Genomic DNA, 16,251 nt, shown 5'->3' on the forward strand with positions numbered 1-16,251 from the left:
TAATTCTTACAACAGTCCTGTGGGTATGCATACCAATTATTATCATCAGATTCTAGGTTTGCACATTAGAAAACTGAGGCAGGTTCAAAGTGATGAACTAACTTGCTTGAGGTCACACAGGCACTGTGGCCAAAACCTGTGTTCTTCACTACCATTGCACAACCACCACTACTTCTTTCTTCTACTTCTCTTCCTCCTGTATCTTCTTTTCCTCCATCTGTCTCTTCTTCCTTCACCATCTTTTCCTCCCCCTCGTCGCCCTTCTCATCCACCAATAGGATTTATTGAGCTTCATAGGTGCTGAGAATGATGCCTAGTGCTTTAAATCCAGTTTCATTTAATTTGTACAATGATGATTATCGTCATTAAACAGATGTGAAAACTGAGTCTAGGAGAGTGAAATATCACACTGTTAATATGTGATGAGCCACAATTAGAACATAGGCCTCCTAATAGCCAATTCATTCGTTTCTGACACGAGTATCTGATCAACCAAAGCACACTAAGTATAATGATTCATGTTCTTTCATTGAAACCAGATAAAAAAATGTGTAGAAAGGACTTGTCTCTGGAACTTGCATTTCCTCTGCTTTGACTCTTTGGGTTTCCTTTTAAGTTGAACGTACCTGACGCTATAATGGTATATAAATAACAGTTTAGGCAAGGCCTGGAACATGAGGGATAAAGGCAGTATCCTGATACTGAAACGAGGAGGCAGGTCAGTTGAACGGCAGGAACTCTGACTTGATAGTAAACCTCAGAACTTTGGATCTGTGAGTGCAGTTCTTATACTTAACTCATCTAGAAGCTAGGTTTTTCCCTAGAGCAGCAAACCAGGCTGAACCTGCAGGCAGAAGTGAAGTTGCTTTTGCTGAAGATCTTGGCAGCGGAGACAGTAAGCCAGGCTTGTCTTTATGGTATGTGGATGAAGTGCTGCTTTCATGCTTTGAGAGGTGAGAAAATGCTAACCTGCTATAAACTCAGAAAGTTTACAAGTATCTTCACTCCCCAATGCCTGGCAGATGTGCCTACAGAGCTTTAACAGCCTGTTATAGCTGTCTTTAGTTTGCTTTGGATGAACTCTAGATGCCAAACTTCCATATAAATAATCAGTATTTCCTGCATATTCTTAATTATCCTCAGGTTGTGCTTTCTGGTACCTTACAATTTTTTTTTTTTTTTTTTTTTTTTTGCGATACGCGGGCCTCTCAGTGCTGTGGCCTCTCCTGCCACAGAGCACAGGCCCTGGACGCGCGGGCTCAGCGGCCATGGCCCACGGGCCCAGCCGCTCCGCGGCACGTGGTATCCTCCCATACCGGGGCACGAACCCGCGCCCCCTGCATTGGCAGGCGGACTCTCAACCCCTGCGCCACCAGGGAAGCCCACAATTTTCTATTTTAAATTAAGCTTGGAAAAGCAACAAGCCACTTCCAGGCAGGCACTTTTTCCTGAGTTGTAGAGGGTAATTATACATGTTGGAGGGTAGGGATTTGAAAGCACATGTAATATTATTATTAATAGATGGCTGGGACATACATTCTTCATCTCAATGTAAGTAAGGGTTTCAGCATATCTTGGGAGATTTTTCATTCTTATTAAGGAAAAAATGAAAGATAGCTAGTTTATTTTTGTGGGACATGATCAATATTTGAGCTTCTTGGACATAAATTATATTCCATGCATACTATCTTGTTCCATTTTCTCTAAGTGCTGTTTCATCCCAGTGATTGAAAGACTCATTCTGAAGTTCACTCTTGCCATCTTTTCTGTTTTAGGGAAAAGATATGTGATGCATAGGAAGACCACAAGAAATAGTTGCCCAGTTTGAACAGTATTTCTCTTGGGCGCATTTGTTGAAAGCAGCTAGAGGCAATTGTTGAACATTGTGGCTGCCTGAGGGGGTGAATAATAGTTGGGGTACACCAGGGGTCCCCAACCTGTGGGCCACAGACCGCTACCAGTCCGCAGCCTGTTAGGAACTGGGCTGCAGAGCAGGAGGTGAGCGGCTGGCGAGTGAGCAAAGTTTCATCTGCCGCTCCCTGTCGCTCCCCCTCGCATTACCGCCCGAACCACCCCCCACCTCCCCATCTGTGGAAAAATTGTCTTCCACAAAACCAGTCCCTGGTGCCAAAAAGGTTAGGGACTGCTGGAGTACACAATAGACTAACAAAAATTAATAGAATTTGTTGCTAGCAAATTTGTCCTACAAGAAATACTAAAGAGAGTTCTTTAGGCTGAAATGAAGGGATATAGACACATAAGTAAACCCTCATTAATAAGTGAAGAACACTCAAAAAGGCAAGATCATAGGAAATGTGATAGACAGTATAAATGTATTTTTATAAGTTTTTATCTGATTTAAAAAACAACTGTACAAAGCAATAACGAAAATCTTTGCTGATAGGCATACAATGTGTAAAGATGCTCAATATCATTACTCATTAGGGAAATGCAAACCACAATGAGAAAGCACTCACTAGGATGGCTATAATCAAGAACATAGATAATAATAATTGTTGGCAAGAATGTAGAGGAAATGAAACCCATATACATTGATGTTGAGAATATGAAAAGTACAGCCTCTTGGAAAACAGTTTGGAGGTTCCTTAAAATGTTAAACAGTTGCCACATAACCCAATAATTCCACTCCTAGATATATACCCAAGAGGATCTAAAACATATGTCCACACAAAAACTTGTACATGAATGTTTTAGTAGCATTATTTATAATCGTTGAAAAGTGGAAGAAACTCAAATGTCCATCAGTTGATGAATGGCTAAACAAAATGGTATATCAATACAGCTGAATATTAGTCAGTCATAAAAAGGAATGAAGTACTGATTCGTACTATAAACTAGATAAACCTAGAAAACATTATGCTCAGTGGGAGAATCCAGACACAAAAGGCAACATATTGTATGATTACATTTATGTGAAATGTCCAGACTAGAAAAATCTGTAGAGAAGGAAAATAGATTAGTAGTTTCCTAGGGCTGGATGGGAAAGTGATGAGAGGATTGGTTGATGAAGGATAAAGGGTACAGAGTTTCATGTGGGGGTAATGAAAATGTTCTGGAATTAGATAGTGGGGATAGCTGCATACTTTCTGAATATACCAAAACCACTGAATTCTATAGTTTAAAGGGGTTAATTTTATAGTATGTGAATTATATCTCAGTAAGAAATTGTATTCAAAAGGGAACCAATGTGTAACAAAAGATTAAAGAAAATATACCAAAATATGGATAGCAAAAAAAAAAAAATTGGAGAAAATGTTTCTCTTTAAGAATTCTCTGCCATTGGTGGCACTCAGCAGCCTAGTTATTGATATAAAATGGAGATAAAATATCTGAGCAGAAAAAGGTCATTAGGAGGAAGTTATTTTGCACTCCATTCTACCTTTTAATCTTCTGAGTGCGTCAAAAGAAAATCCAGGGGCAGGGACAAAAATCTGTGCCAATAGGCCACATATGACCTGTGATTTACATGGTTCAATTAAAATGATTTTTCTTCTGTAAGTAAAGAGAAAGGAGATAGCTTTCAGAGTTATGATATTGATGCTGCAGGACAGTGAACATGTAAACACTTGGCTAGTCATCCATGAATTAGCTCTTTAATCTGTAAATATGATTCAGTTTAATGTATGTTTGTATGTGTTACTTCAATAAAAACAAAGTCAAAGGGAAAAAAAGGTCATCGTGTCACACCCCTCTGGTACTTAAAATCCTCAAATGATTACCATTGCACTAGGGATAAATGCAAACAATGGACCCTGACTTTCAAGGTACCACCTGACTCGATGGTCTGCCTCTCTAATCTCAGCTAGCACCCTTTCTTGTGCCTCTACATCTTCCTTTCATTATCAGACTCCTTCCCTTCTTGGGTCTTTACCCTTGTGGTTTCTCTGCCCTAACAGTCCCTCCCTCAGTCACATGGCCAGCCCCCATTTAGGTCACAATTCAAATTGTGACCTCCTGAAGTGACTCTTCTCAGACTTCACTCCCTATTACATCATTCCTTTTTTTTCTCTTTTGAATTTTTATTGGGATAGAACTGAGATACAGCACTGTATAAATTTAAGGTGTACAGCATAAAGATTTGATTTGTGTACATTATGAAATGATTACCACAATAAATTTAGTGAACATCTGTCATCTCATAGAGATACAACATTAAAGGAATAGAGAAAATACACGTTTTTTCCTTGTGATGGGGACTCCTAACATTTACTCTCTTAACAAGTTTCATAGATGACACACAGTTGTTAATTATCTTTATCATGTTGTAAATTACATCCCTAGTACTTATTTATCTTATAACTGGCAGTTTGTACCTTTTGACTATTTTCATCCAATTACTCCCCTTCCCCTGAACCCCCGCCTCTGGTAGCAGCAAATCTGATCTCTTTTTCTAAGAGTTTATTTTTTGTTTTTGAAGTATAATTGACCTACAATGTTACGTTAATTCCAGGTACACAGCATAATGATCCACTGTTTTTGTACATTTCAAAATAATCATTGTGATAAATCTAGTTGCTATCTGTCATCATATAACGACTTGTGCCGACTGGCTTGTGGTCCCGGCACTAATAAGCTAGAGGGAGGATTCCAAAATGGCGCTTGCCAGCACCAGTGTCCTTGTAGTAGGATGAGCTCCCAATAATGGCTGCCACCAGCATCTATGTCCCCAGAGTGAGCCCCAGCTGCCTCCTGCCTCTCCAGGTTCTCCAAGATTAGCAAGTGGGTCTGACTCAGGCTCCTTCCAAATTACTGCTTCTGCCCTGGGTCCTGGAGCATGTGAGATTTTGTGTGCACCCTTTAAGAGTGGAGTCTATTTCCCACAGCCCTCTAGCTCTCCTGAAAGTAAACTCTGCTGGCCTTCAAAGCCAAACGTTCTGGGGGCTCATCTTCCTGGTGCAGGAGCCCCAGGTTGGGGAGCCCAGTGTGGGGCTCCGACACTTTGCTCCTTGGGGAGAACCTCTGCAATTATAATTATCTTCCGCTGTGTGGGTCACCTCCCTGGGGGTATGGGTCTTGACTACACCACATCTCCACTCCTCCTACCCGTCTCCTTGTGGTTCCTTTTTTATATCTTCAGTTGTAGAAGATCTTTTCTGCTAGTCTTCAGGTCATTCTCACTGATAGTTGCTCTGTAAATAGTTGTAATTTTGGTGTGCCCATGGGAGCTGATGACCTCAGGGTCTTCCTGCTCTGCGATCTTGGCCACTCCTCCTACACCATTCTGTCTTAATGCGGTTTTTTTGTTGTGTTTCTCCCCCCATAGTTTTTTGTTGAGTTGATTTAGTTGGTGGCCAAGGTGGAGGACGGCTCAGGAGCAGGAGGCAATTCTCACTCTTTAGGTGCATGTTGACCTCTCAAGATAGACTCAAACTTGGTGAAATCTGAGAGAGATGCCTTGGCAATAGCTGCCATCCGAACCACTGCCATGTGCAGTACCTTGTGATGGGAACTCTTAGGATTTACTCTGAGGTGAGCAAAAGTCGTAAAAAAGGATTGAGAATTTTAGCCAGTCTCTCCTACATGAAAGTAACATAGCTGTGACAGTTTCTCAAACTTTCCTTGCTTTTAGCAACCTTGACACTTTTGAGGATTCCTGATAGGTGTTTTGTGGAAAGTCCCTCAATCAGGATTTTTCTGATATTTTCCTCATGATTAGACTGGGGTTATAGGTTTTGGAGAGGAAGACCACAGAAGTAAAGTGCCGTTCTCATCACGTCACATCAAGCGTCCATGCTCCCCACGTCTTATCACTGATGATGTTAAACTTGATCACCGGGCTGAGGTAGTGTTTGTCAGGCTTCTCCACTGTAAAGTTACTATTTCACCCCCTTTCCATATTCTACACTTTGGAAGGAAGTCACTATGCACAACCTCCACTGTGTTCGAGCTCCTTGAGAGCAGAATATCTAGATAAATCTTCCAAAGGGAGATTTGGCTATTCTCCCCCATTCATTTCTTTATTTAATCATTTATATCAATATAGACTCAGGTTATATATTTTGTACTTTGGGCTGTAATTTAATACCACTTTGTTACTCAAATTGTTCCAGCTTTGGCCATTGAGAGCTCTTCCTGCTGGCTCCTGTGTCCCTTTGACATATTCCCGTCATTCTGATTCTTTGAGCATTTCCTTAATTTGTGGCACTAAAAGATGCTCCAGGCTTCTCTTGTATGTTACCTGCCACAGTCATTGAATCAGCCTCTCTCCAAAGATCCCTGGTTCCTTTTATTGGAGAATAGTAGAAACCAAGATCTGTGTGCTGGGTATGCTCATTACCACTGGGGTGTCATTGCTTCCAGGCCCTTTCAGCTGATAGAGCAAAGAAACATGTGTCTATACCAGTCTGTATATATATATGTCTATAAAGGTTTCCATATGCATCTATCAGTATTTAACTAAATATGAGTTCAAACTGATGATTCCTCCTCTAATCCTTTACCACATGACCATTCACGCCTGTTCCCATTGCTTGTAACCTTCCTCTCCAACAGGAAGAAACCCGGCTCCCACCATTTGCCATCCGTTTGCTTAATTGTTCAATTCTAGTATACATGTATAGTGGTCTCAGAATTGTTAACCTGTATTTCCATGGGAAATAATTTTATCAACTAGAATACAGTGTTTATATACCATTCCTTTTGCCTTTAATCTTACCATCTCCACTCATTTCCAAAATTACTTTTGTCAGCATCTCTTGTGCCCTCTTCCTTCAGTGAGGTTGTTGCACATGTTTGTAATAGTTACGTTCTTTTGTCACAGTCTGCATTGCCTCCTAAGTTACTTTGGTTTTACAGACATCAAGGTTCACACTTTCTGCTGTAAAGTTCTGTGGGTTTTGACAAACGCATAGTGTCATGTATCTGTAGATACAGCTCTTTGGCACTTGATCATATTTACACACGAGACCAGGACATATTGTATGTAGAGGAGATTTTTTTCAAAACTGATGCTTTTGGTGAACACATAAGTTTAAAACATTTTTAAAAGAATTTATTTAAAAAGAATTTATTTTCCTGTTATTTTATTATTTCTCACAAGATATTTTTCTCCTGAAAGGTAGGTGAATTAGTTCTTAATCTTTTTATAAAATGGTGCCTTATGAGACTGTAAACATTTTCTTTTTTTTTTTTATCTCAAGTGTGTGTTCTTTCCATTTTAATATCCCTATGTGGTGCATTGCTCTATGGAACATAGCAATCTACTCTGCAGTATCATATCTTATCAAGCCAGGTTTTGTTTGTTTGCTTTGTCCTTGTTTACATTTTCCTTTTTCTGCAGCAGTAGAAATACACAGTAGGTTCAGAAAGGAACTGCAAGAGAGTCTAATATCAGCAGCTATTTAATGGATAAGTCAGTATTTTACAAAACCAGTTAGGCTCTGGGTGGTTTCCTTTTCCTTCCTGTATTAGGCCCTGCCTGTCTGATTTCAGCACAGCAGAGTATCTCTAAGTTATATATGAGAAAAATTGAAAGCCAATTTGCACTCAGCCAAACACCATAATGACAAATATGCTGACACAGGGGTATCACTGATGCAGTGTATCACATACAGTGGGAAGCTTGGTGAAAACACATTCTCATGGTTTACCCTTTACTTGCTAAGTCAGAACCTCTGGGAGTTTCTGGGTCCAGTAATCTGTGTTTTAACAATTTCTCAAGGTTATGCCCAATTTTCAGAACCACTGGGCGAGTGATAACTATTACAGAGCAATGCTTCTTCTCTTTCAGTAGGACACTATCTCTATTTCATTTTCTTTCACCTTTTTCTTAATTTTCAATGGAAGGATTTGTCACTGAAACATTCGATTACCTCATTATCTATTTATAAGTGGATAAAAGCCTTTGTTAAAATAGTATAAGCAGGGACTCAATTTATCCCTTTGGAGTGGGGGAAACTGTAGGAGAAGGGGTGTATGCATGTGGTCCCAATAGCAGGTCACTGCAGGACTAGACACAAAGGATTGTTCTCTTCTTTCTACAATTTCCATTCTTTTGTTGGTCATCATAGTTTAGTAGCAAATTTGTTTGGCCTAATATGATCTTAGTCTCCTTATAGAACATAAAGATGACTTGAAAGCTGGGTAACTCTCTCATGCTGGGTGTAGAGATGAGCTGTGAGATCCAGTCTGTAGAGAAAGAAAAATGAAAACATCAAATAGAGGCAACAATGAAAGACCATGAGATCACAAGAAAAGAGAAAGACAAACACACAGGATGAATAGTTCTCAGATGACTTTTCAGTTCATGTTTCCACTACCTCATGAGGCCTGGCTGTATTTCTGCCCTTGGGGTCTGGGAGAAAGAAGTACATCTTTATAATAAAACCTCCCCGTCGCTTATGTTAGTGTGAGTTTCCATTGCATACCAACCAACCCCCCGACTCCAGGACTTAAATTCTTCTTTTTGTACCTAAATCTCTGTCCCACATCTTCTCACACTGCTATGGCTTTCGCTTATTTTGAATATGCTATTGGGTTGGCCAAAAAGTTCGTTTGGTGGCTCTAGTAGCACTTAGTTGTCTTTAACTTCATTTGAAACAATTTTGTTAGATTGCATTGTGACAGCTGTCATATCAGTGTGCATTTAAAAAAAAAACATCAAAATTGGTGAATTTTTGTGTAGCCATTTTAATATTGAAGATGGAAAAAAAAAGCAACATTTTGGGCATATTATGCTTTATTATTTCAAGAAAGGTAAAAACACAACTGAAACTCAAAAAGATTTGTGCAGTGTATGGAGAAGGTGCTGTGACTGATCGAATGTGTCAAAAGTGGTTTGCGAAGTTTTGTGCTGGAGATTTCTCTCTGGATGATGCTCCACGGTCGGGTGGACCAGTTGAAGTTAATAGCGATCAAATTGAGACATTGAGAACAGTCAACGTTATACCACGCGGGAGATAGCCGACATACTCAAAATATCCAAATCAAGCGTTGAAAATCATTTGCACCAGCTTGGTTATGTTAACCGCTTTGATGTTTGGGTTCCACATAAGTTAGGCGAAAAAAAAACCTTCTTGACTGTATTTCTGCATGTGATTCTCTACTGAAATGTAATGAAAACGTTCCGTTTTTAAAACAAATTGTGATGGGCGATGAAAATACTGTACGATAATGTGGAATGGAAGAGATCGTGGGGCAAGTGAAATGAACCACCACCAACCACACCAAAGGCCAGTCTTCATCCAAAGAAGGTGATGTTGTGTATATGGTGGGATTGGAGGAGGGTCCTCTATTATGAGCTCCTTCCAGAAGACGAAACAATTAATTCCAACAAGTACTGCTCCCAATTAGACCAACTGAAAGCAGCACTTGACAAAAAGCGTCCAGAATTAGTCAACAGAAAATGCATAATTTTCCATCAGGATAATGCAAGATCGCATGTTTCTTTGATGACCAGGCAAAAACTGTTACGGCTTGGCTGGGAAGTTCTGATTCATCTGCCATATTCACCAGACATTGTGCCTTTGGATTTCCTTTTATTTAGGTCTTTACAAAATTCTCTTAAGGGAAAAAATTTCAGTTCCTTGGAAGACTGTAAAAGGCACCTGGAACAGTTCTTTGCTCAAAAAGATAAAAAGTTTTGGGAAAATGGAATTATGAAGTTGCCTGAAAAATGGCAGAAGGTAGTGGAATAAAATGGTGAATGCGTTGTTCAATAAAGTTGTTGATGAAAATGAAAAATGCCTCTTATTTTTACTTAAAAACCAAAGGAACTCTTTGGCCAACCCAATATAGTAACAGCTGGAAGATGTCTTGGAGTAAGTGTGACTACTGCATTGCAATAAAAATTAGGAAGTAATTTCTTACAACTGTGACATTATATGTATATCAAAGCTAAAAAAGAAATGCATTTTCTCCCCTAATTATTAATACGTTTAAAGGTGATACCCTCTTATATATCTTGAAAGGTCCTCAGAAAGTAAAAGAATCTTTCACAACTGAAGTGACATCGCTATTGATCATTCAGAATCCCGAGTTAAACTTCTGATCAAAGGCTTCCTCTACAACATAAAATGAAATCCTTTGTTGTTTCATGAGAAATACTCGTCATTAGAGTTTTGTGTCAACGTTCCATGAGATGAAAAAGTATATAATTATGGTCACAGTTAGCCTTATATTGTTATACTTGCATTTAGGAAATTGAATTGTAAAATTAAAGATGTAGAAAACAATGCTCCAGGGCTTCCCTGGTAGCGCAGTGGTTGAGAATCCTCCTGCCAAGGCAGGGGACACAGGTTCGAGCCCTGGTCCGGGAAGATCTCACATGCCGCGGAGCAGCTGGGCCTGTGCATCACAACTACTGAAGCCCGCGCGCCTGGAGCCCATGCTCCGCAACAAGAGAGGCCACCGCAAAGAGAAGCCCGCGCACCGCAATGAAGAGTGGCCTCCGCTTGCCGCAACTGGGGAAAGCCCGCGCACGGCAACAGAGATCCAATGCAGCCAAAAATAAATACATAAATAAATTAATTTAAAAAATCTTAAAAAAAAAAAAGAAAAGAAAACAGTGCTCCAAATCACTTAGTAAAGAGTAAGAAATAAATTGCGGTGAAACAGCAGAGGCCACCCTGCATTACTTTGCTTCTTCCACCCGCAGGCTGAAATAAGCCCGAGTCTCCTCTTTAAGCAATAGCCTTGTAAACACAATCAGCACACCGCATGCCATAACTGCCTGCCATTTCTCTCCATCAGTATTAAGTCAAGGTAATAGTTAAGAGTGTAAGAAATTAATCTCACAGAGTGAGTAATCTTGGGCTACAGATAGATACATTTCCAGGTCAGTTTAGTTACTTTACCTAAGATCCTTTTGGGTACAGCTTACCTCTAGCCTCCTCTTCAGGATTGTACATTTTAATTCCATCCTGCTTCTTTACCCCTAGGCCAGGTAGCTCTCACTCAACATCTCTAGATACTAAAGAATTCAGGTTCTCTCTATCAGATCATCTAGGCACAATCTGAATTTTCAGTAGATTGCAGGGATTAGGTCATACCCATAACCATAATTTTAGGGTCTCCATTAGCTCACATTTCACTAATGTGTAAACTAGAAAAAGTACCTCTTTGGCAAATGTATGTCCTTAGGTTCAAGGCTTGACGAATGGATCATGGGCTGGATTTCAATCCCTTTTCTCCCATGGCTGGACACAGCCCTGCCTGGCAACTGTGTGTATCTTGCACAGAAGGTTGCACCAGGCAGGCAGTGGATATATGTATACAGACGGAATATAGGGAACACTTAAATTTAGCTAAATTGCAGGCCATGCCTTCACAATTTAGGGTAATTCCTCCATCCCTCTGGTTTTTAAACCCAGAAGTCTCCCATGGTGAAAGAGAGTCAGATGTGCCTTGATTTGAATACCCACTGGTGCTACCTGTTACTTGAACAGGTAGCTTTTGAAACCCTGGATAAATGCCTCCATTAAAGCTTCCTCATTTGTAAAAGAATACTATTTACATAGTCTGCTGTGAAGGTTAAAGAAAATTATGTATGCAAAGCACATTTGGCGTTGTAGAATATCAATACATCCTATTGTCTTTCACTGTATTTGTCCTTTAGCCTACTTTCTCTACTTATTTGGATAGCTGTTTTCCTCTGGAAAGAACAGAGCCTAAAACTCTGTGCTCAGTTCTGTTCTCCTCTGTCAGATATTAATTATCATCATAATAATAGTTAACATTTATTAACTGCTTACTGTATCTAGGGACTATTCCAAACCCTTCCATGTATTATCTCATTTAATGCTTACACCAGCTTTATGAGGGAGGGACAGATGTGGTCAGCGGTTTACATTTGATGAAATGAATCTGAGAGAGGATAAGTCACTTAACCCAAATTACACAAATAACTATTGGCTCAGAGGGATTGGAACTTAGGGTCTTCTACGCTAGAATCCTCATTCTTTCTTTCTTTTCTTTTCTTTTTTTTTTTTTTTAATTAGGTGAGGTGGTAAGTCACCCAAATCCATTTTCTCCCATCTCTGCCCTGTTCTGTGCCCCAAGAGAGTGGCCTCAGTGGATTCTATCACCCAGGGGTCCTTGCCCTCTGGTTTGTAGTTGGGTTTGGCCAGTGTGGGGAAGTGTCAGGTGATTAAAGGTGGGAGGAAGAGACCAGTTGGGATATTTCTTCTTGCCACCTGCCCTTTGCCTTGGCACACTTCTGACAGTGGCCGTATTCTTCTGTGGTCACAGCTGCAGCTTTCACCAAGCTCTGGTAACCTTAGTTCCTCCCCCATCTCTTTCTGCTTTTGTAGTCATAGGATAGAGTCCTCATTCTTACCTACTCAAATTATACTATCTCCCAGGAGGTCTCTGATTCATTACAGGTTAGCGTTCGTCCTTGTGAACATTTACGTCTATCATCTAAAATTTCTCTGCTTTGTGATCAAAGAGAACAGAATGCTCCATACAAAGAATGCAGTCCCCGAATTGAACATGGGTTCTCACGAGAGTTGTGGTTGAGATGGTGGGTTCTGGATTCTGAGCGCCGGAGTTCGCATCTTCTTGCCGTGGGACTTCGGGCAAGTTGCTTAACCTCCATTGCCCTCCATGCCTGTTGCTTCATGTGTTAAATGGGAGGGAAAAAAATCTACTTTATTAGCTTTTTTGGGTGAGGATTAAGTATTGTAATACATGTTTTTTTTTTTTTTAAAAAAAAGCATTTTGAATAGTGCCTGACATACATAAAGACCTCAGCAAAAGTTGACATATGAGTATGCATATTTTCATCTATGACCTAGCCACCATACTTCAGATTACAGTGTACACCCAAAAGTATGCCATACCTTAGGAATTCTTGTTATAAGAAAACTGAATTTAATAAAACCAATGATCGGGGTGATTGCATTTTACTAAATTATCTTTTCAGAAAAACATAAGACCCCTGGATATATTTAAACAGGGAGCTTACTCCTCTCATACATATAAAATGGAATGATTTATGAAACTTAAATATTTTTCAGAAAAAAATCACTAATTTACTTATTGCTGCATAGCAAGTTACCCCCAAACTTAGTGGCTTCAAACAGCAAACATTTATTTTCTCACAGTTGCTCTGGGTCAGGAATATGGAGCAGCCTCTGCTTGAAGATCTCTAACACAGCTCAAAAGAGGGAGGAGTTGCTTTCAAGCTTGCTCACATGGCCTAAGTCCCTCCCTGGCTATGGCTAGTGATATCAGTTCCTTACTACTTGGGCAAAGAATTACTCAAAATATGATAGTCGGCTTCCACCAGAGCAATGGCAGAGAGAGAATATGAATGAGATAGGGTGAGAGATGGCAAGTAAAATGGAAGCCAGAGTCTTCTTATAAACTAACCTCGAGAAATGACTTCCTATTTTATCACTTTCGCTGTATTCTGTTTGAGACAAGTCACTAGTTCCACTCCACACTGGATGAGGGATTACACAAGGGCATTCATCTCATAAGGCGGGTGCCTTTGGGGCCATTTGAGGGACTGCCTACCTGAAATGAAATGGAGGAAAGCAAGAGATACCTATTCATCCATTTTGTCAAACCCAAATTATTAGTTAAGGGTCAATTTCTGAAATGTTATTGATTTAGAAGTTTCTTATTAGATTTCTCTTCTCCATGCTTAAGTATAATTTTCATGAATGTGTGCTCCTTTAAAATCATTCTCCTTTCAATATTTAGTATAACTTTCCCTGGATGCCCATCTCTTCCTCCTCTTCCATTAGCTTTTCACCTATGTTTCCCACCAAAAACATTCAGGAAAGAGACAGCCTGCATTAAATCAAGAGCATAATTATTTCCATTGCCCCAGATGTGATGCATATGGTTGGGGAACTGAGTCCTTTCTTTGAACTGGATTTAATTAAAAGACCATGAAATCAGTATTAAGATGGGGTCAAGTTTTAACAGTACTATGAGACCGTAGATTAGAACAAGAGAAATCACATCCAGAAATGACTTTATGGGTGTCAGCTGAGTAGCCTACGTGATATTTGAAGCTTTTCTAGGATGCTGTTTTGCTGCCTGCTTATATGCATTGAAAAAATTGTCAAAATGTGTCAGAAACATACTCGCTCTCATTTTTGCACACTAACAGTAGTAAAGTTGGAAGCTGGTGGAGTTTGAACATTAATATACATTTCTGTGAGTTTAAGAAGCAACTTATGATTTTTCCTCACCTTTCCACATTCCATTCCATTCCATTATAGAAATGGGAAGATTTAACGGTCTTATAATGTTATATCTTCTACATTTCTACTTCAGTGTTCAAATAAAGCTCTTGCCACTGGCATCTGGGAATGTCAAGAACATTCTAGACCCTCTTATATATGTATTTAACTAACCTGACTTTGTGTCTTAATCTGGCTCTGCAGACAGAGAGTAAACCCAGGGAGTGCCTCATCCTTATCTTACGTACCAGCCACACGAAAATTATTGATTACTGTCTCCATACCCATTGATTCTGGCAGTGGCAAAAATACAATGTGCAGGCTAGTATTTTTTAAAATAAAGATAGGCCCATTTTGTTTTAATGTATTACATAGGCAACAAAGGAAAAAGTAAGTGTAGTCCCATTTTTCATTCCACTCTTTTTTCCGAAGTCCTCACTTTAGCATATGTATGTACTTTCAGGATGGTTCTATGCACCCACAATCAACTATATCTAACTAACCCACTGGGTCTCATATATCTTGTTTATGTGGCCACCTGGCATCATAACATGCATTTTGTTTTGTAAATTGTTTTATTTGCTTAACAATATATCTCCAGTAACTTTTTCAGGGCAGTATATATAGATATTATAAACCACGTTACTAGCTATGTGATATTCTATATATAATAATAGCTGTATAGCATAATTGAGGTATGATTAATTTAACCAGTCTGATACTGATGAACACTTACGTTGTCACCAACTTTTCCCTACTAAAACAATGCTACTGAAAACTATTTTTGCCTGCTTAAAATACTCAGAGTTTTGTATGACAAATTCCTTTTGAATCAAACAATACATGCATTATACATTTTATAGAGATTGCCAAGTTGTTAGTGAGCTACAAGAGAACAAACATAGATAACAATATCAAGAAAACAACACGTGAACAAAACAAGAATTTCAACAGTGAGACAGAAATCATAAAAAAGAACCAAACAGAAATTGTGGTGCTGAAGAATACAATAGAAATAAAGAATTAAAAACTCAATGGAGAACTTCAACAGCAGACTTGATCAATCAGAGAAAAAGAATTATTGAATTTCAAGGCAAGTCACCTGAGCTAGAGGAGGACAGTGGTCCACGAGGCTCATTTCAGACAACATGGAGGCAATATGTGCAAGCCAGAAGAGTGCCCCAGAGGCAGCGTCCAGGCCATGGGTATGGCAGGGAGGCCTGGGCTTTTGCCTCCCTCTGGTTCCTAGGAAGCTGGCCAGCAGTCAGTGCAGAAGCAGCAGCAGCAGAGGTGTAGGCTCCAGCCCATCTTCCTCCTCTGCTTCAGCCTGAGCTGGGGGTGTCCAGGTCACCCAGGTGGCTGGAAAGGGGGTCGGCTACCCAAGAATGGGAATTCTCTTCACCAGGATATGGAGACTCTTCAAGCACCAGGAGCACAAAGTTATTGTTGGGGTGGATTATGCAAGGAAAAGTATCATCCTTTACCAATTTTCTGTGAATGAAATTGTACATACATCCCCTGCAATAGGAAGTAATGTAGAAGAGATAGTGATTAATAATACATGCTTCCTCATGTGGAAAACTGGTGGCCAAGAATCTCTTCATTCTTCCTGGAACACTTACTGTACTAACAGAGATTTTGTAATTGTTGTGGACAGTACAGACCAAGAATTTCTGTAATTAGAGAACTCTATAAAATGTTAGTCAATGAGGACCTAAGGAAAGCTGGATTGCTGATTTTTGCTAATAAACAAGATGGTAAAAAGAATGTATGACTAGCAGAAATCTCCCAGTCTTTGGAACTAACTAACTTTTATTAGAGATCGCCAGTGGCATACCCAGGCATGCTGTGCTTTTTACTGGGGAGAGACTATGCTAAGAAGTTGAATGATTTCACAATTTAAGATTAGATGATCTCTACTGACCTCTCCTCACAGACTTTATATAAATCAAGTGTTGGACTTTACCTGAAAGCTGTAAAAATGAATGGTTTATATATATATATATATATATATATATATATATATATATGAACTAATTTTTCTTCTTATAGAAAAAGTTTAAGACCACTTATTTGAAAGCAAACATGAAGTCTC

The 16,251-nt window shown here is 39.5% G+C and overlaps 1 pseudogene across 1 annotated transcript; it reads left to right on the plus strand.

Annotated features, from left to right (window-relative positions):
* The first annotated feature begins 15,541 nt into the window (after positions 1-15,541).
* On the plus strand, positions 15,542-16,042 carry LOC309817608 (ADP-ribosylation factor-like protein 5A; annotated as a pseudogene). The gene has a single exon. The product of its transcript is annotated as an ADP-ribosylation factor-like protein 5A (transcript).
* The last annotated feature ends 209 nt before the right edge of the window (positions 16,043-16,251 follow it).

The sequence above is a fragment of the Grampus griseus genome, assembly GCF_964374135.1.
Source record: "Grampus griseus genome assembly, chromosome: X".
In the NCBI taxonomy this organism is placed as follows: Eukaryota; Metazoa; Chordata; class Mammalia; order Artiodactyla; family Delphinidae; genus Grampus; species Grampus griseus.